At 44.9% G+C, this 19,881-nt stretch overlaps 1 protein-coding gene across 1 annotated transcript in view; it reads left to right on the top strand.

Annotated features, from left to right (window-relative positions):
- The first annotated feature begins 1,029 nt into the window (after positions 1 to 1,029).
- The window catches only part of BASP1 (brain abundant membrane attached signal protein 1), a 53,483-nt gene continuing 34,631 nt past the window's right edge, over positions 1,030 to 19,881 (top strand). Inside the window, exon 1 of the mRNA XM_068396970.1 lies at positions 1,030 to 1,172. The gene's annotated coding sequence lies outside the window, so the exon portion shown is untranslated. The remainder of the gene's footprint in view (positions 1,173 to 19,881) is intronic.

The following is a 19,881-nucleotide window of genomic DNA, read 5'->3' as shown; positions in this document are numbered from 1 at the left end:
CCGCCGCTCGGGGAGCAGAGGGCGCCCCAGCCCCGCGCATCAGCCGCTGCTGCCGCCGCCGCCGCCGGGCTCCCGCAGCGCGGAGCGGGCGCGGAGCGGAGCGGCAGGCAGGGCGCGCCCGGCTTCGCCGCAGCCGAGCCGTGCCTGGCGGCAAGGTTTTAAAAAGAGGGAGGTGGGAAGGTGCGGGCAGTGCCCTTAGTTGTGGCGGAGGGTGCGGGGGTGCTGTGGCGGCCCCAGGGACGCTTTTGAAGACGGGGAGGATTGGAGGGATATCAGACCTGAAGCCCCAGCGACGTTGAGGCCAGCGCTTCAGCTGCAGGAGCGCCCGGGAGAGATCCATTCTCCTGAGAAATGGGTTGCTTTCCTCTTATTTTTTTGCCTTTTGTGTTTAATGGACGATCTTCTCCTTAAGCGTGCCAAAAGCATAAACGCCCGGGATTTTTCAGTCTCTTCCGCCCGTGCCGTCCCTCTCCGGAGGGGGAGCGGGCTCCCGCGTCCCCCCTCCCCCCCCAGAAAAGGGCTGCACGTATGGGTAGGCGACCCAGCTTGCCCGCTCCCTCCGCCACGCACCTTCCCAGCTCCGCCGGGGCCAGACCCGCCGCGGCGCGGGTGCGGAGGCCGGCGGAGCGTCCCGCACTTCGGCGTGCGGCCCTGCATCGCGCCCGCTCTCCTTGGGGCAGGAAGGCTGGCTTCTCCCTTCCCGCTCCCCGCCGGGATCCTCCCTGGGTATTGTTTTTTTTTTTTTTGGGGGGGGGGGTAAGGTTGCAAGGTGCGTTTGCGGACCTCCGAGCACGTCCTCCCGCAGCGCGCAAGGCTAATATTTAAAACCGTGGGTCCGCGCGCCCCCTACGCGTGAAAGCCGCGCAGCGCATCTCCCGCCTGCGAGCCTGGAAAATAAATAAATAAGTGCGTGTGGCTTTTGAACTGCCCACAGACTGTCACAGAGAAGGGGGGAGGGAGGGAAAGAGGGAGGGGGAGAGAGCGAGAAATGCAGAGGCAGCAGCCGCGGTAGCGGCGGCATTGCTCCTGCAGGCACTAGTCACTCCAGTCCCGGCGAGCGAGCGGGGGAGAGCCACAGCACTCACATCACGCCGAGCGGGCTACCTGGGACTCTCTTTGTGACACCCCAGCACACAAATACACAGAGGGGAAGACAGGAAAACCAGAAAAAGGTAAGAAACGGTATATCTCGTATATATATATGCCATTTACATAGCAGACCCCGAGAGCTTCGCATTTTTTTATCATTTCCCCCCCGCCCCCCGTGGTGTCTCAGATGTGGGGAAAGGAGATGTACGTTTGAATTGGAAAGAGTGGGGAGAGAGAGCAGACGGGGAGCCGCCTCCCCAGGCACATTTTGGGAGTGTCGCTGCGAGGAGCTCGATTCCTCGAGAGGGAGAGACCGCCTGGGAGCGGATTCGAGGCACAAAACGGACTGAAGGCTGTTCCGTGAAATTTACAATGCCCGATATCGCTTTCTTGGGGAGTTGCGGGGGTAGCGATGGGTGTGGTGGGAAAAAATAGTGGTTTATGCCCAGTTTCTTTCCGGTGCCTTGAGTTTGTTTCTGCTTAAAAAAAAAAATAAGTGAAAAAATAAATGCTCCCCAAACCCCTCCGCGAAATGAATCGCCCGGAGAAGAAAACGCACCACGCCGGGAAGATGGCAGGGCGGCTGGGCGGGGGTTGGGGGGGCGGTGGTGGTGCAGGGAGGCGCCGGGGGGCCAGGCGGCTCGGGCGGGGGGTCGGGGGGGCTCGGCGGGGCCGGCGCCCCGGTGCCGGGAGGGCGGTGCCGCGCGGCGGGGGGCGGCGGGCGCGGCCGGGCGCGCGGAGGAGCGCGGTGGCGGCGCAGCGCGTGCCCATTGTGGCTCGCAACAATGCGATTGTTCCCGGCGAAAAAGCGGCGCTGCCTTCGCGGTCACGCGTGCGCGTGGACGCGACGGCGGGGCGTCACGCCGAGGTTCTGGGGGGCTCGGCTGCCCGAGCCCTGCCCGGGCAGGGGCTACGCACCGGCCGGCAGAACAGGCGGGGACCGCCGCTGCCTCCCCCGGTGCTGCTCCGCGCACAGCGCCCGGCGCCCCAATGTGCGTATTTCATCGAATGCCGCCCCCCCTCTTCCCACGGATCCCCCCTTTTCCCCCCACTTTTCCGTTTTTGCCCCACCAAAGCAAGCTACACCTCCCTACCACCTTTTTTTTCTTTCTCCTCCCGACCCGCCTCGCCGTGCCGCCTCTCCCCACGCACACGCGTGTCTTTCAAACGCGGCTCCCGCAAGGAACTTTCCCCGTGTCTCAGCTGGGCGTTGGCGGCTTACGCAGGGGAAAAGGAGGTGGAAGACGCACGGGGGACCCAGCCGCCCTCCCGCCACGCCGTCTGGGCGCCCCGCGGGGCCGCTGCCCGGCGCGGGGGGCGCGGTGCCGCGGGGGGATGCACTAAGCCCCGCCGCCCGTGCCCGCGCCTTTGTCTCTGCCCGGCGCATGCGCGAAGGCGGGGGCGGGGATGGGGCCGGCGGCGGAACAAAGGCGCCGCGCTGCGCTGCGACCCCCGGGACGCCACCCCCCCACCCCCCCTCCCTTCCCCGGCCTTGCCGGGGCTTCCCCAGGGGATGTGAATCGCGGCACGCCGACACTCTTCACTCCCGCACTGCGCCCGGCTTAGCTTTGGCATCTGGTACCGTGCGCAACGGCGAGCGGACCCGTTCCGCCCCCCCCTGCGCACCCCGTGCACCCCCTCACGTCGCCGAGACAAAATCTGGCATTTTTGAAGGGGAAAAGGAAGGCGGTGCTGCCCGCCCCCCTCCCCGCCCGCAGCAGATTTCGGTGGGCGGAAGGCGAGTGCCTGCGGGGTGCCCGCAGAGCTCCCCAGCCCCGTGCGCCAACCCCCCCCCCCGCCGCAAAACGGCCGTCGGGGCGGGGCGGGGGACGGCGAGAAAAAGGGGGAGCAGGGAGGTCCACTACAGCAGTGCGGGTCCGGCAGGGCCATTTAGGGGTCCTTTTGGTCAAAGAGGGCGAAGCGGGTGCGATGTGCGTGCCGCAGCTGGGTGCCCTGCGGAGCAGCCGCGCCGCGGGGACGTGCTTGTGCTGGCGGGCTCCGTCGAGGGGGTGACACTCGTGTTCTGCGTGTCCGGGCGGTCTCCTGAAGCATCTCCCTCTGCCGAAGGGAAGCAATCTTTCAAGAGGAAGAAATTTTTTGTGTGTGTGTGTTAGTGCGACATCTTGAAATCTCTTTTGTTCGAATTGTTGCATCTCAATGCTGGCATCGGTGCTCCTTCCTCCTCCGCCCCTTTTCCTTCCCAGCAGATGCTCTTGGCCAAAATTAGGATACGTGTTTCTCTCTAGGATGAGCATGCTTAAACCCGTTGTAAATGGGTAATTTTGTAAACTAATGACGGTTAGGTTCTGACCACAGAGAACTGGTGTATTTGTCAAGCCGGAGTTAAAGATGACAAAAGAATATTGCAAGAGGGCTCCTAAGCAGAGAGGGTGGCAGTGGGTTTTATTGCTTCCCTCTAGGGTGATGAACGTTAGCTGGACAGCATACACCCCAAGGCCTCTCACATGGTGATTACTTGGTATTTCCAGTGTTTTCAATTAAGGTCCCTTCTGAAGAAGCACCTCCATCAGAGCGCTAAAATCTGTCTTAATGTCTCCTCTCTGTTAGCCAGATGCTTGCCAGGCACCACCTAGACCGGTGGCCAGGCTTCAAACACCGATGTTTTTTTCCCAGCACAGGAGCAGTCAGAGCGTGGGGTGGGAGTGCTGTACCGGGGGAAAGATGCGGCATCAGATGCTACTGCTGTCTCCAGTGGAGACACCTGGACCTGCACAATTCTTTTGTATTCAGGGTGTTTCTGAGAATTTTGGGGAGACCCTCCAAGCTTTAGTTGGGTGGAGGGAAGAAGTAAGGGCATGACCAAAGGGTTTTGCACTTGCTGTCTCTACTCATTGTCTCACAGAACTTCATACAAGGGAGAAGCTTTGCTTTGTGATCTCCCTACCTACTGGATTGTATGCAGTGAATATTTTCCTGTTGTCTGGCTGTTTTAGTTTCACTGGAGAGCGCCAACTCTGGCCTGTGGACGGAATAAACTGAAAGCATTGGGAAATTCATGGTGGCTCTGTCTATTCTTGTATGCTTCATGTATGAAATAGCTGATTGTGTAATTCAGGGAAATTGTACGTAGCTGCCAAAAAGCAATCATGCAGCAGTTTTTTCTGTTGATATGAAGCTCTGAGCATATCCTATCCAGTTTAAATCAGCATTAAAAGGTAAAACTGGTAAAATTACTGTTCCAGTTATTGTATGAAGCAATGATCAGGCTTCTTTTTTTTTAGATTTTTTCCCTTGCTTCTCTTTCCATGCTGCTTTGTGTTTGAAATGCAACACCCACTGAAGCAACCTGGTAATAAAGATTGATTAATTTCAGAAAGTGGCATACCTTTGGAGCATACCCTTTCCCTGAGATTATAGAATATGCACACTCTGTAATTTCAGAACTGTCTCTAGAACTATTGCTAGTCTTAAGTATTTGTGTTTCAGTCGTTCAACATTAAGTCTCTGGAATAAATTGTATTTTCCAAGTGAAGCTTCTTGTGTTTGTGCTGTGTTCCACGGTAGCTTTGCCCCATGCAGTGAACCATGAAGTCCTTCAGCAGAGCCTCCTGTGTACAGGACAGCTTCCGTCTGAACAATGCTAAATTCTTCCCTTGTGCAGGCCTCCACCCATGCCCCGATGGGATAGACCGAGGGACAGAAGCTGGTTGCAGGGCAGGAGCAGGCCTTCCCACGAAATCTTGGGAGAGTTCTGTGCAGTTACGTTTTCAGAGATTCAGCTACCATTGAGCTACGTGGAAGCTTGCCATTGAAAGCTGATCTTGCACTAATTTTGAAAACAAGAATTTTAGAGTATTTTATCAACCAATATTCAAGGCCCTGCCTTCTTTGCTACAAAAGCAGTAAAGACAAGCCATTTTGAAGTATGGCATACTTATATATTGATATATAATATATATCATACATTACAGATGCATTGAGGCAGCTTTGTAACTAAAGAAAGAAAACTTAGGAGGGGCTTGTGTTGCTTCTTCTGTATCAATCAGGAATGACAAGAATGAGGTAACAAATAGAGAAATCAAAGAAATTCCTGAAAGCGTTAGAGGCTTAGAAATAGAAACCATATGCAGCATGATAGAGGTTTCATGCATTAGTAGGAAACGCTTTCAAGATTTAAAAAAATGCAGGAGGAAGAAGGGGGGAAACACCTCGTGCAGAATGAAAACGACTTTAAAGTCTTCTCTACAGAATCTTGCATCTCCCAGCTGTCTTTCTGAAAAGCATGATGCCAGCTAAGCGTCTTACTTCAAGATGGAGAAATGCGGTTAGTATAAAAGTGTAGCTATTGGTTATTTGATATGAAAATTCATAAGTTTAAAATAGAAACTGACTGATAGCAACATGGTTCCTCAAACATGAAGGATTCCTGACTTGCCAGAATCTGAAAATAAAATCCTTCACTTTCTTCAGCACACCAATAAATGTAAAGAGATACTGATTTGTAACACATGTGCAATGGTCAGGTTTTGCCTGGGAGCAAGATGTGTAGTAATTCTCTCTTTACGGTTAATGGAATTTAACTTTGAGGAAACAGTTTTATTAATAAAAACCTTCTGTCTTAGGCTATAAATCAGGGGCTGATCTCTTTTGATGTGTTTGGTATTGTGTTCTGCAGAATAGAAATTCAGTAGGCTGTATAGTTGATCTGACTTGTGGGGTATAGACTGCCAAGTACCTCACCAGTGCTGTAGTGTTGGGAAAGCCACATGCTTTTTAGTCACATGTTGCATAGTTTAGATTTTAGCCTGGTAAGCAGTGCCACATATGATTATGATCTGCTGATCCAGGGATTTTTTTTTTTTTTTTACCCTGCAGGAATTTGAATGTCTTTTCAAAAGATTTAATTTTATGTACACTGCCCTAACAGTTGTTCAGAGCAGTGTGCCCTTGGCACGTCATGTAAACCATAGGGCTGATGATCGGAGCTTCATTTTGATTAGAGACTTGCTGTCCTTATGAAGGATACAATGTGTAATGAGATTGGGCCTTAACCATCTACCTTTTGCTACTTATAAAGGTATGTGGATGGATGCTTGCTAATGATGTCATGATGGCGGTTACAGTATCTATACATTGGCATGAAGAGGATGTGAATGCAATGTTGAAGCATAACCTTTTACTCCAGGCAAAAGCCTGGTCAACTATAATGACAAAGCTTCCCATAGGATTACTTTTAACGGCAGAAATCTATGCCGTCTTGACTTTATATGACAAATGGAAACCACTTCTGTACAAGTGGTAAAATCAGGGGCTGCTGGCCATCTCCTGTTTCAATAGTCCTTAAATACTTGATGGGATGTAGAGCATAACCCCTGAAAAAGGAGAGAGCCTGTTTTTAGTTTGTCAGTTTATTTTCTGCTGTTACTGTTTTCCTTATGTGATTGGTGGGTGAAGGAGGGGCTCATCTTCAAAATTACAGCTTGACATTATTAACTGTTTTAGGGTGAAGTAGATAGTCACATAGCAGGATGCTGTAGGTGTGCGTCTGCTAGACAAATTTAAGATGATTGCTGAACTATGGAGAAGAAATGAAGCAAAGTTGGACAAAACAAAGAATGGATCGACAATAATAGAATGGATACACACCTCTCTCACTATCTAACTACCTTAGAAAAGCACACACAAAACAAGCGCAGATCAGGATGTAGAAAACAGTGAAAACTCCGTTGCAAACATGTAATCAACATGGGAGAGTAAAACCGTGAGAAACCCTTTGGTACATCTTTTTGTCCAAGATAGACTGGAGCCTGAGAATTGCTACCTCAGCTTCCTGTAATCATCCTTCCTCAAACCAGTGAAGCACGTCATTTGGGGAGAAAGAAAACAAAAACAGGCTAAAGGTGGCATAAAACTAGGAGTCTGGAAAAGGACAGGGTGAAACCTGTCACCACTAGATGTGGTGTTCAGATGGTTTCGGCATTCCCCATTCACACACCAAGTTTCCTGTTGCTTGTATTTTGGCCAGCACTGGTAAGTGCATGATTGACTTCTGCTACTAATTGTGCTGAGCTGGTGGGAGGACGCAAATTCAGTGAGCTCTGAGGTGGTCAAAACAGCTCTTCTGTGTTTCTTCCCGTCACCAGAATAGCTGAGGCAAATGGGGAAGATGTGCTAGCTGCTCTAACCAACAGGTTTCCGAATCAGATGGGCTGAGAGAGTGGGGCTCGTCCTCCCCCAGCTGCATCGCTCAGCCCTGTGTGCAAACTCTGCAGCAGTGAATGAATGCAGAGCCCGCGCTGGGAATAGCTGGTCTCAGTGAAGAGTGGGTGAAAGCTGCCTGTTGACTCTTGCTTTCCTTTTCAGATCTACAAGCCCTGTGAAGCAAGAGAGACAACAGCTCCCCAGAGTTTAAAAATTAAAATCTGGCCAGATTTTCCAGGCTTTTCCATTCCATACTTTGCTTGAGATGGAGTAATGCGTACTGTTGGTTCGTAACTTCATTTCAGTAGGAGCTTTCACTAGAAGCATGTGAGGCCTCTCTAGTGTTCCTGAGTGCTCAGGAGAGCCCCATATCCTATAATTCAAGTGCCTAAATTAGCAGACTAAAGCACATGTGGAAATGTGGAAACTCTTTACCTGTTTGCAGTCCATACATGCTCTGCGTAACTCCAAAATTCATAGTGCAGAGCATCCTGATGCCTCTAGAAAGCTGCATGTAGATTGCGAGAGTTCAAGGAGAGTGACAAGTTGTCCATGCAGACAATTTTTTTCTGACGGATCTGGTGTCATTCACAGGGAAGGATTTTGGTAAGGATTTATCTGTTCTCTGGTCCTGTACGCTGTTTCCTTTTCTCATTTCCCACCCTCAGAGATCTTCACCTTGAAGAAAACCATCCCACAGTGCAGAGGTACCAGCAGAATACCTTTTAAGCTGCTTGTGGCCATCTGACATTCCACCAGTATTGTACATTTTAATGATTTCCTCAGTGCTAGTTTCCCTAGGTGATATTTAGAGGAACATTCAGCTTTCTGCATAGTGGCCCATGCTTTACATCCAGTTGCCTTAAACTGATGATATTGCCCTAATGAATAATACTTTTAGAACCAAGCTAAGTAAGAGCTGCCATGTGCACTGAAATATAATAGTTCATTCAAGTGTACTCTTTTCCCATGCATGTAATATTGAATAAAAGCTTCAACAGAGCTCAAGAAAACTAATATTACAGTAGCTTTTTATAAGCCCTAGAATAATTATTAGGTCACTGAATGTTCATCTGTCATCCTCTTCTGTGGACAAGTCAGTGACTGAGAGATTCATGAATGAATTATTGATGGTGATGGCAAGAGCAATGTGGCACTCCTCACGATGTCTTAATCCTGACTGAACAATACACTGTATTGGCAATTCACAAAGGCACAATGTCTTGAAAGTAGCCTTCAGTGCTGAGGTAGCTTCTGTTACCAAGGGTTCAAACTATGCTGCAAATCACCTGCAGGAGTTTTTGTAAACATCTCTTGAAACAATGCTGTCACTAAGGCATTATGGAGAAAAGCAGACATATCAGTCAACAAATGACAAACATAATGGATTCCCCTTGCTTGAAGCGGGATAGATATTGTATCTTTAAATACTTGCCATCTCTGTTCTAGCTTGGAAGTCGATACACGGAGGATGGTATTGAGGGAAACAAAGTGGCTTTGCATGCTTTGCCACAGCTATTGACTGTGTGAGGCAAGGGACTGAACATCTGAGTCCTCCATCGTGTAAAACACAGTGGTGATAGGGAGCGAAGGAAGTTCTGCACTAACAGATTTGTAGTTCAGAAAAAAAAGGCTGTCCAGGAGTTTGCTGTGAGGCACTGATAGTAAATTTACAGTCTAAGAATAGAAATATTTATGTCAGCAGCTTTGATTTCCTTTCTGCTTCAAAACCAAAGTTCCTTGGCACATTTGCTCCTGGTTAAAGAAGCCATGGAATACACTTCTTGGTAGAAACTTTGTATTCTAACATGTTGGGATATACCTTATTATCTTTGGGCATATTTGTAAATGTGTCACAGTAAAAAAAGTTCCTGTGTCTTCACGCTAGTACTTGTTACCCATTTTTCAGCTGGCTTTGGCTACGTATCCTTCCTTGTCATGTCCCTGTAGATCGTTTATCTTTATTTCAATTAAACTGTCACACTGGTGATATTGCCATTTCCCTTGGTTATCCTCTCTAGAAGTCTGTATTTTCAGCTGTGAACTAATACAACCTATTTCAGAGAACATGTTAGTCACAGAGTAACATGTAGTATGTGCATTAACGGATATGCAGAACACAGTAATATCTATGTCATAAGCTTAAGTGTGTGCAGTTATTCCTGTCTAATAAGCGGGGATATGAGAACAGAACCACTTACTGCAAAACTTTCATTCCAAACTCTAAAACTAATGCTACTAGACCCCAACTGTTTGCATGGATATAGCTCCCAAATCTACGTGCTCACTAGAGTGAGATCATATCAACATGAGAACTTGATCTTAAACAAAGTTTTATGCAAATTCTGAAACAATAGGGAAATCTTGGAGTCCTGCCAGCCAAAAGCATTCAACACTTACCTTCTTATCTCTTGAATAAATATTAATGTGATTTCTTCTTCTGCTGGCTGAAAGGGAATAGAATTTTTTTCCTTTTTACATGGTGTTTTAGTTTTAAGCAAAACTGGCTCTTGACTAAATTAAAAAAAAAAACCCAAACTCTGCATGTGATAGCTTGCATTGTCAGTCTTATTTTCCAGAAGAACTAGATTTTTTTGATTCCTGTATGACTTTAAACAAATTGCTGCAAGATCATAATTAAACTGCATTAGTGAGTTACAAAACATTCCAAAACACACCTTTAAGGGAAACATTTCCTATTACAATAAACAAAGATTGTCTATCAAGCTGTGGCTTTGCTGGGCTGCATATTGCATAAAGTCTAGTAGCTGTCACAGTGATACTGGCCTGAGTTGCTTTCATAGAGAAACCCTTCTTTGGCTCCACTTCTAATTGCTTGAGATTTTCATTGTGCCCAAATAATGCAGAACATCTCTAAATGATGGAGACAACTACATGATTACTGTGCAAATTCATTATGAATGCCATCAAGATGAGAGCCATGTTCAGGCCAAATGAGTTCACGATGGCAAATATACACGTCTTTTTTCTGAAGTACAAGTCTGTGGCTACAGAGTGAAGGCACTAAATAGCCTTTGGTTGCTGTGGAGGGGCCTCAAGTAGGGGACCAGAGAGCTGAAGTGGTTGATTTAGATCATTCTCTGTACATTGAGCTCCCAAAGAAGACAAAAAAACTCAAAGGACGTTATTTTCATTAGAATTGCAAGTCGTCATCTCAGTTAATTAACTCCTTAACTAGAGAAAACTTGCATTGATGAGAGAACAAAAATAATAGGTTTATTCACAGCCTGATATCTGCTCATGAGTCCTTGCAAATTTTGAATACTAATGTTGGTTTCAAGTATGCGGTGGTTTTCTGCATGGAAGCAAATTTCCACAGTCTTTCCTGGCCCCAAACTTCCTTGCCAACACCTTTAGGGTCTGACTGTGGGTCTGCTATATGTTCCTCACAGCATCTTTCCAGTTTTGTTTGTTAGCTGCTGATTCCTGGCTTGAATCTCTTGCCTGTCTTACCCTGCTGTCTCTGGAAACCTTCTCTCCTCTGAGCAGCCTCAGGGACTCCTCCAGGGAAGGAGCTCCTCTGGCTGCTTGGTCTTATTCTTAAAACAAGCAAATAAAATGAGGCTGTCCATGGGAGCCTTCTCTGCTGTCTTGCAAACACAGGGGCTTTGGCGGGACTACATCCATGGGGCATATGTGGTCTGAAGTGCCAGTCATTGGCTGCCGTGCTAACAATATTCATTGACTCCCTGCACTGGAAAGGAGACCAAATAGCTAACTTAATTATTACAAATGCCCTGTTTTATCTTAATTAAAACAGCCTCACCTCCATCCCCGGAAAGGTGATGGAGCAACTTGTTCTTGGTGCTGTCTCTAGGCACATCAAGGATAGGGGGATCATTAGGGGCACTCAGCATGGCTTCACCAAGGGGAAGTCATGCTTAACCAACTTGATAGCCTTTTATGAGGATGTTACCCGGTGGATAGATGATGGTAAAGCTGTGGATGTGGTCTATCTCGATTTCAGTAAAGCGTTTGACACGGTCTCCCACAGCATCCTCGCAGCTAAACTGGGGAAGTGTGGTCTGGATGATCAGGTAGTGAGGTGGATTGTGAACTGGCTGAAGGAAAGAAGCCAGAGAGTAGTGGTCAGTGGGACAGAGTCCAGTTGGAGGTCTGTGTCTAGCGGAGTCCCGCAAGGGTCGGTACTGGGACCAGTTCTATTCAATATATTCATTAATGACTTGGATGAGGGATTAGAGTGCACTGTCAGCAAGTTCGCTGATGACACCAAACTGGGAGGAGTGGCTGACGCGCCGGAAGGCTGCGCAGCCATTCAGAGAGATCTGGACAGGCTGGAGAGTTGGGCGGGGAGAAATTTAATGAAATATAACAAGGGCAAGTGTAGAGTCCTGCATCTGGGCAAGAACAACCCCATGTACCAGTACAAGTTGGGGGCAGACCTGTTGGAGACCAGCGTAGGGGAAAGGGACCTGGGGGTCCTAGTGGACAGCAGGATGACCATGAGCCAGCAATGTGCCCTTGTGGCCAAGAAGGCCAATGGCATCCTGGGGTGTATTAGAAGGAGTGTGATTAGTAGGTCAAGAGAGGTTCTCCTCCCCCTCTACTCTGCCCTGGTGAGGCCGCATCTGGAATATTGTGTCCAGTTCTGGGCCCCTCAGTTCAAGAAGGACAGGGAACTACTAGAGAGAGTCCAGCGCAGAGCCACGAAGATGAGTAAGGGAGTGGAACATCTCCCTTATGAGGAGAGGCTGAGGGAGCTGGGTCTCTTTAGCTTGGAGAAGAGGAGACTGAGGGGTGACCTCAATAATGTTTATAAATATGTAAAGGGCAAGTGTCAAGAGGATGGAGCCAGGCTCTTCTCAGTGACATCCCTTGACAGGACAAGGGGCAATGGGTGCAAGCAGGAACACAGGAGGTTCCACTTAAATTTGAGGAAAAACTTCTTTACGGTGAGGGTGACTGAACACTGGAACAGGCTGCCCAGAGAGGTTGTGGAGTCTCCTTCTCTGGAGACATTCAAAACCCGCCTGGACGCGTTCCTGTGTGATATGGTCTAGGCAATCCTGCCCCGGCAGGGGGATTGGACTAGATGATCTCTCGAGGTCCCTTCCAATCCCTAACATTCTGTGATTCTGTGTGATTCTGTAATCTAGCCATATGATTCTGGTTCCCTGATCTAATTAGCTAGAGAGATTGTTAAATATAACTTCATGTATCTAGGTGCATTTAGCTATTCGTGGTTAAATCTGCTCACGGTTCCTAAGAGACTATATTTCAAAGTTATGGAGTCACAGCCGGGAATACCTTCGAGCTGCCCTTCGTCTGAAATAAAAAATACAGAGAATTCATCTTAATTAACATAGTGGACTATTTTTTTTTTTGTGTTAGCAATACACCTCATAACTTACAATCATGTTAAAGCCTTTCATGGAAACAAGGAGGCATCTTTCTCTGTTCTGCCACTAACAACTAGCAAGTAACTGTGTTGTACACAAGAAATGGGATTTCCACTGTTCGAGTAGATAAACATAACTTCAGAATGTATGTGGAAAATATTTACCCTTTGCTCTGTAACAGATGGAAGATGGTCAGTAACCTGGGTTAAAATAATTTGACTAATTTGAAATGAATAAATCATAGTAAAAATTCCTTGTCTGTGGAATAATTTCTAATAAAGATGGTGTGTGGTAGCCATAAAGAATATGTGATCAGAAATACCATAAAGAAGATTTTGTTGACCAGAAAGGGACAAGAAGAATAACGCGGGTCCACTCCCTAGTTGTGCTAAGCATTTGCTACCAAAATAGAATAAATTGCTTTTTAACTGTCCTAAAATGGACATCTAAGAATTTCCGTTCATGTACTATGCATTGAACATTTAAAGATATTACTTGCATGGGTTGTATACCACATGAAAGAGACAGACCGTTCAAGTGGATGCACATGCAAACAATAAGAGTGATCAAACAGGACCTATGAAAAGGAACAATGAACACATTGGTTTTGTGTGGTGTAAAGAAGAGAATGAGTATTTTAAGAAGAGGTAAGAAAATAACCAGTGAGAGATCACTTAAATGTAACTCATTCTGCCTTGGGGCAAGAAGAGGGACTATCTAGACTTCTCGTGATGTTCCTTCCAGCCCTGTGGTTTGTGGGATCAGGCACATGGCAAACCTTTGGAGCAAGTGGCTTCTTGAGTGCAGAGAAATTAGTTCAGTTGAAACAAAATCATTCCCAAGCACGCTAATTTATTGGCAGTATGTCTGAGCTCTGTTAAAATAGAGATTGAAAGATAAACCCTCTGCTTTATGGACATGGTGCATGCTAGAAAGAAATAAGCAAATAAGGCTTTCCTAGAGCTGGCAAGAGGAGATTTAGTTTATTGATGCTGAACAGCATAGGTTGTTAAACAGAGATTTCTCATAGCACTTTTGACAGAATTTGTGAAATGTGCTGTAAGTTTGAGGCTATTCTTCAAATTGGGGCTGATGTGCAAGAAGGGGAGTAAAGCTTACAAAAATGATTGAGGCTTTTCAGTTCCTAAATTTTATTTCAAGACAGTGATATGTAGTTATGTGAGCATGCTTGAAAATTTTACTCTGTAAGCCCAGGATGAAATTTTGTGACTGCGTCTGAGGAAAGCTGTGTAATTCTGATTGACATGACACTAGGATGTCTTTTGTTATTTAATCTATAGGCTGCAGAGATGTTTGCTGGGTTGTTCCACAGATGAGTGGAGAATCTAACTGCGTAATAAAGGCCATACACACATTTTCAGCACACGGTTGCTCAAACTTAATGGCATAATAACAATAGCTTTGAAGGTTAAGCCTGATATAAATTAGACTCATTTCTAAAGAAATCCTTGGTGTGTATTCGTAAACGGTTTTGAATAGACTTAATGTTTAGCTGAACAAATATCTTTGTGCAGTCTATCTTTTGTGTGCAGGTGGGCAGCTGCAGTTGAAGTTCCTGGTTCAATACCAGGGGCTATCCATGCTGAGGCTACTTTGGACTACGTGTTTGAAATCAATCAACCTTTTTGTACCTGAGGGCAACCTGAGATTTGGTTTCCATATGTGCTTACTGGAAATAGTGTTGTGCTCTTAAAAAGCACTTGCAGGATTTGTATCTATGTTTCTGTTTAATGAGCAGGATTCTTGGTTAGCTGCCCCTATCTTGGTGTTGCTAGAGATGAGGAAATGCTCATCTTCACTTAGCTGCTCATTGTTAGATTATTCAGCGACGTATGGATTTTGCGCCGTGCACAACAGTGTGTTGGCATTTTCTAAAGCAAACCTGTCAATGAGGGAGGCACGTTTGGGAGTGGAACTAGAGCTGTGGGCTTGATTCAGTTTTTATTTATGTTGTTGATCAGTGAGTGTTTGCTTTGAATATAATTGAGTTGTACTAATAAAGGCAGAGCTGTGAGCCTCTTGAATTCCACAGTAATTTGGATGGTTGGGTGGGCAGCACTGATTTGGTCTCATGCTCTTACGTGATATAACAGTGCTTGTGTTTGCAATAGTAATACGTCAGCATTTGCCAAAGCATTAAACCCTGGTGTTCTGTCATCTGCTGTTCTTCCTCTCTTCTCCTTGGTTCCTTTGAGAAACAAATGGTAGGTTAATTTGGATAGTATTGATGTTGAAGGTGAGTTTCCTACTGACTGAAGAGGAAGAAGGATTATCTTTTTAATCTGTAGAAGGTAAGTGTGTGCAGCAGCACAGTTTTCATGTTGAGTAGGTATGTCAGAAAAAAATATGCCTTAGGTTAGGATTATTTTTGTCAGAGACAAAATTCCTGGCTTTAGGTTTTATTAATATTAATAAGCTCATATAAATTGGCACAAAGGGCTGCAGAATAGTGTTTTTTCCAGTGCATGGGCCTGTACATGAGAAACAGCAGACCTAGTAATCACAGCAGTGAGGGAAGGGAGTGTGTCTTAGATATACTAGGCTATTATGCAAGTGCATACTGCTATGTAACAGTATATACTAGGGTAGGCAGGGAGCACATAGCAGTGTGTACACGGGCAGTGCTCTCTTACTTCTCTGCAGTGGATCTCTGTGTGGGAGCTATTGAATGAGGATGGTGGGTTAGGGTGGTCGTGGGGCTTTCACGGCTTGTGCTGAATTTGAGTCAACATCCTGCATTGGAGCTGACTTCAGCTGAGTTTTGGTGGTGAATCTGGTTTCGGTAAAAACTGTTCACAAGTGATCCAATCGAGCCTGTTTCATCATCTGCCTTATGGAGCTCTGCAGTACAAGCAAGCAATAGGTAAGCAAAATGAAGTGCGAAAAAAGGCCATGCTGGAACTTCGTTCAAGGGTTGATATGCCCTAGAAAACAGTTTTTGCCTTCAAATATTATGTGCAGACTGATGTTTAAATTCCAGAGCTGGGCTGATTTGTCACAGAGAAGTGTCTGACACGTATAAACCAGATACAGCTGGCATAATTAGTCTGCTTCTACAAAAACCTTTTCTACTTAAGAGACAGGCCAATGAAAATAAACATGAACTTTAAAATCAACCCTCAAGCTTGTATTTCATGATGAGAGTATACTTTCAAGACTATTATCTGCAACAGTAGGAAAGTAAAAACATTTCAATTTTTCTACCATAAGGTAACTAGCCACTTAATAAAGACTACAGTTCATAGAGTTTTGAGGTTTAAGACCTAAAGCATGCAATAGCATACAAAGCCTATGGACTAAGGAGTGTTAATTAAAGAAAGGCATATATCACATGCCTATTGGTAAAGCACCCTAAGGATGTGCAGCAAGAAGAAAACTTGTTGCAAAAACTATAATATGAATTATTTGAAATTTGAATAGATTTTAATAAATTTTATAGCTTCCTATGTAGTACCAGATTCTTTGCATTTTTTTTTTCACCAAATGGGAAGTGTAATACTGATAGGAGGAAAGTTTAAATAAAATCCTATCAGCAGTTTCTAGTCAAGTGAAGAGCACTTTTGACTTTATAATTTTTTTTTTTTTACTTTTTTTAAAAAGATTGTCATAACAAGGTTTGAGATTTGGCCATGACAATGGAGCTGGCTGGGAATCTTTCAATGAAATGTTTTCTACTGGAAAATGTTTGAGTTCTTGCTGCTCAAATTCCGTAGGAATAATCATACAGGTTTTTATTTCTAGCTGATGAAAAGGAGAGACTTGCCCACTTTGAGACAGCTAATCATTTAATGTGTAAGAAACCCATGTGGATAGCCAAGATTCATTTTTTTGCTCTTGCTGATTCCAGCTGGGGGATTAAACGTGTGTCCTATAAAACAAGTGAGTAACATATTCAGCAGACTATTGTCCAGTTTTGGTTGGGTCAGTCTCAGCCTCTGATGATGGAGCTGGCCACTCCGTGCTGTATAGACTACTAATTGGCAAGAGAACATCTCTGGTCAGAGCACTCACCAAGGTCTTGAGAGCTGAGATTCAGGTCTGAAATAGACAGAGGAGAGCTGAAACATGCTCTTTTATAGATAAAGTGACTCTCTTTAAGCAAAGGGTTTAAACCTGTGGCTAATTTTTTTCCTGTCTGTGAAAGCTCATATAAAAATGCCATAAATACCAGTCTTTTGGAGGACTGGACAGCTTTTTACCATATAGCTCTAGTATAAAGCCAGTGTCTGTCTTTGGATTCATAAATTAAACATCTACCCCTTCTGCCATTTTGCAGTGGTTTATTTGTAGGAGTTTCTGGGAAGATGTTCAAGTCCCTACTGCCAATTAAGTGCCTGGCATGATTCTTAACTGCGGAGCTGGTCCCGCTACTTTACATTAGAGGCAAATTACATAGTGTGAAAATTTTAAATTTACATCACAATGTGTGACATTTTTTCCTTATTTGAGAACTAGTCTCATCGATGGTGTTAGATACTTCCACCTCAAGGATACAGGTAGGACAGCTGAACTGAATCAGCAGCTCCTTAGGGTGGGCTGGTTGCACGCTCTCCCCTGTTTGCTTTGTTTTTCTGGCTGGGCTTCTTTTTTCCGAGCTCAGTGAGCTGAATCACCTCACCCAGGGCTCAGCTAAGAGCCAGACCAGCTGCAAGGGAAGGGGAGCAGGCAGTGGGCCCATCCCACTTGAAACAGCAAGCTATTTAATTTGGCTTAGCTGTATCACCTACCTATACCTTCGTTTCAAAATTTTAATGATTTTTGATGTTATTCCTCTAAGCATGTTTTCATCTAAACCCACATGTTTAAGACTATCGATTTTATGACTAGAACATGGAAACATCGCATTATGTAATTTAAAAAAAATTACACAAACTTCTGCAGATTAAAACCAATTGTGGATTCTTCCAATAAAATGCTTTTTGATTTAAAATCTCGTAAGTGAATTGCCTCCGTGCCAAAGGGTTAAATCTGCCCAAAGATCACTGTATGTCTGAACTTACAGGGAGTTCCAGTGTGGGAAATAAGAAGTGAGTTAACTCATGACCTCTAATGACCATCTACATCGCGTACATCCGTATCTATTTTGCACAAATGAAAACTGACTCAAAGCTTAAGCTTCCTTTTTTTTTGGTCTTTTTGAGTTGGTTTGATTCCCATAAAAGCAAGCAATAACCCTTATGGTTTATGATGCAGTCCCTTTTTTACACCTGAATGGAGACTGATGTGTAAAACTCAGGTGTGAGTAAAGTGGTATGGGAGTAAAGGGATGCCTTAGAGCATCCAACACTTCTGTGCCTTGGGCAGGAGCCAGACCTCTCAAGGGATATTGTGATCCTAGCACTGCAAGAGAGCTGCAGAATGCTCACTAAATTCTTACTTTAATGTTGTCTTTTGATTCAAATATCAAAAATACTGAGTAGGTTGTTATGATAAAACTGTTACATTGGACTAGAGACTTGGGTTCATACTTCCAAGTGTTTCTTAATGTTCATTTAATGCTAACTGTGGGGAGTTGGGGGGATTTCCCTCAGTTTTAATCAAGAGGACTACATTTTAATTCTTAATAAATGTTTATGATCTCTTCAAAGGAGTTTTTTTTTTTAATGGTTAATGAGAATGTCTATGAGCGTCACTCATAGTTTGCTTCAAAAGATAAAGGATATTTTAGCTTGACTGTTTAGTCTGTAATTCCTGATTCCCACTATAAAACACGTTGTTGAGACTACAGGTTGTACTCCTTGGTAGAATTAGATCAGTAAAGCAGCAACGAGAACGTTACACGTAACAAATTGCTACACTGGTGCTGGTTTAAGAAATCCTTCATATTGTAAACAGGAACTTAGCACTTTTTGTGAAATGTCTTATCCTGTAGATAGCTGCTCAGCATAATTTATGAATATGTGTAGTTTTCTCACTTACTGTATTTACGAGATGGCTTTTCTCACTTAGGGTACTTACGAGATGGCTGTAAAACTGAGCTTTGTGTTGTACAAGTTTTTCGTATTTATGTCTACTGTGTCAGCCATTTGGCTGCAGGAAAACAGTACCACTTGCTCGTGGGAGGGGAAGTTAGGACTGTTAGACAAACACGAGACAGTTTGTCAGGGCAGTGAGGTAAATGCGCTGTTCTTGTGTAAAGCTGTATTTTATGAGGTGAGCCCAGCTATCGTATTATCTTTTCATACAGTGACTCATTGGGTACTTCCTGCCCACCGAAACTCCCTGAGAAGTCTTTTCTGCCATGTCCTGAGGCAATACAGTAAAAAGAAAGGATTTTTGAGAAACCAACTGCAAGTAAATTTATTTTCTGATTTTATCTGGAAGTGAGGAACAGTTGTACCAGTCCTAATCCATCAGATCCACAGCTATGGATCCACATTTTTCTGCTCATTTATATTGCAGCCGTAAAAGTGGGAATATGTCTGTAGTGCATTTGGTAGCTTTAGAAGTGTGGGAGTTAGCTCTGTTCCCAGCAGCACCATAGCCACGTTCACGAGGAAGCTCTGTGGGAGCTAATTTTATCCTTCTGAGAATGTTTAGCCACCTCTTGTGGAATTTCACATGTATTTTACCCTACTGCTTCCACTAATGTGGGCACCAGTATGTTACACTGCTCTGTGCCCCATAGTTCTGCCTTCCAACTGAGTGTTTCAGTACTACTTTCAGTGTTGCATTGCCTAGAATAGTAAGTATCCTTGTTCCATTCTTTTCAATTGAATTAAATTGAATAAAAATATCATTTTAAAAATCAATGTTATATATACCAGTTTTATCTTTCATTATAAGTCTTTTTTTTGTGCACATAGCTCTTCAGAAATGCTTGTAAAATCTAACAGTCCCTCTTAACTTCAACCTTAAATAACTGAATAATTACAAAATGGCAACATGAGAGATGACAGTAATGATGGAGATCCCTTTACCTTATGTTTGCACACTTCTACAAATGAATGGCACAATAGAGACTGAATCCATCATACAAATGTTAATGGGTCCAGTGTCATTCCTTCAGCACAGATAGTCAGCCTAAATGCCATTTATAGCAAATCAGTGTTCCCTCTGTTACTGGGAACAGGACACTGACCCCTGTTTTCTAGTGGTTTTACTTCTGTAAAATAAGCTCACATTGAAAGAAGGAATTTAAGCTTGTAAAAAATGTGATGTAACTTATACTCAGACAACAAGTATATGGCTAAGCATATCATCCCTGATATAAATGCTAAAGCCATTA

The sequence above is a fragment of the Nyctibius grandis genome, chromosome 3, assembly GCF_013368605.1.
Source record: "Nyctibius grandis isolate bNycGra1 chromosome 3, bNycGra1.pri, whole genome shotgun sequence".
NCBI classification, from domain to species: domain Eukaryota; kingdom Metazoa; phylum Chordata; class Aves; order Nyctibiiformes; family Nyctibiidae; genus Nyctibius; species Nyctibius grandis.
Note: the sequence above shows the minus strand (reverse complement) of the source record. Positions and strands in the feature narration are given on the sequence as shown.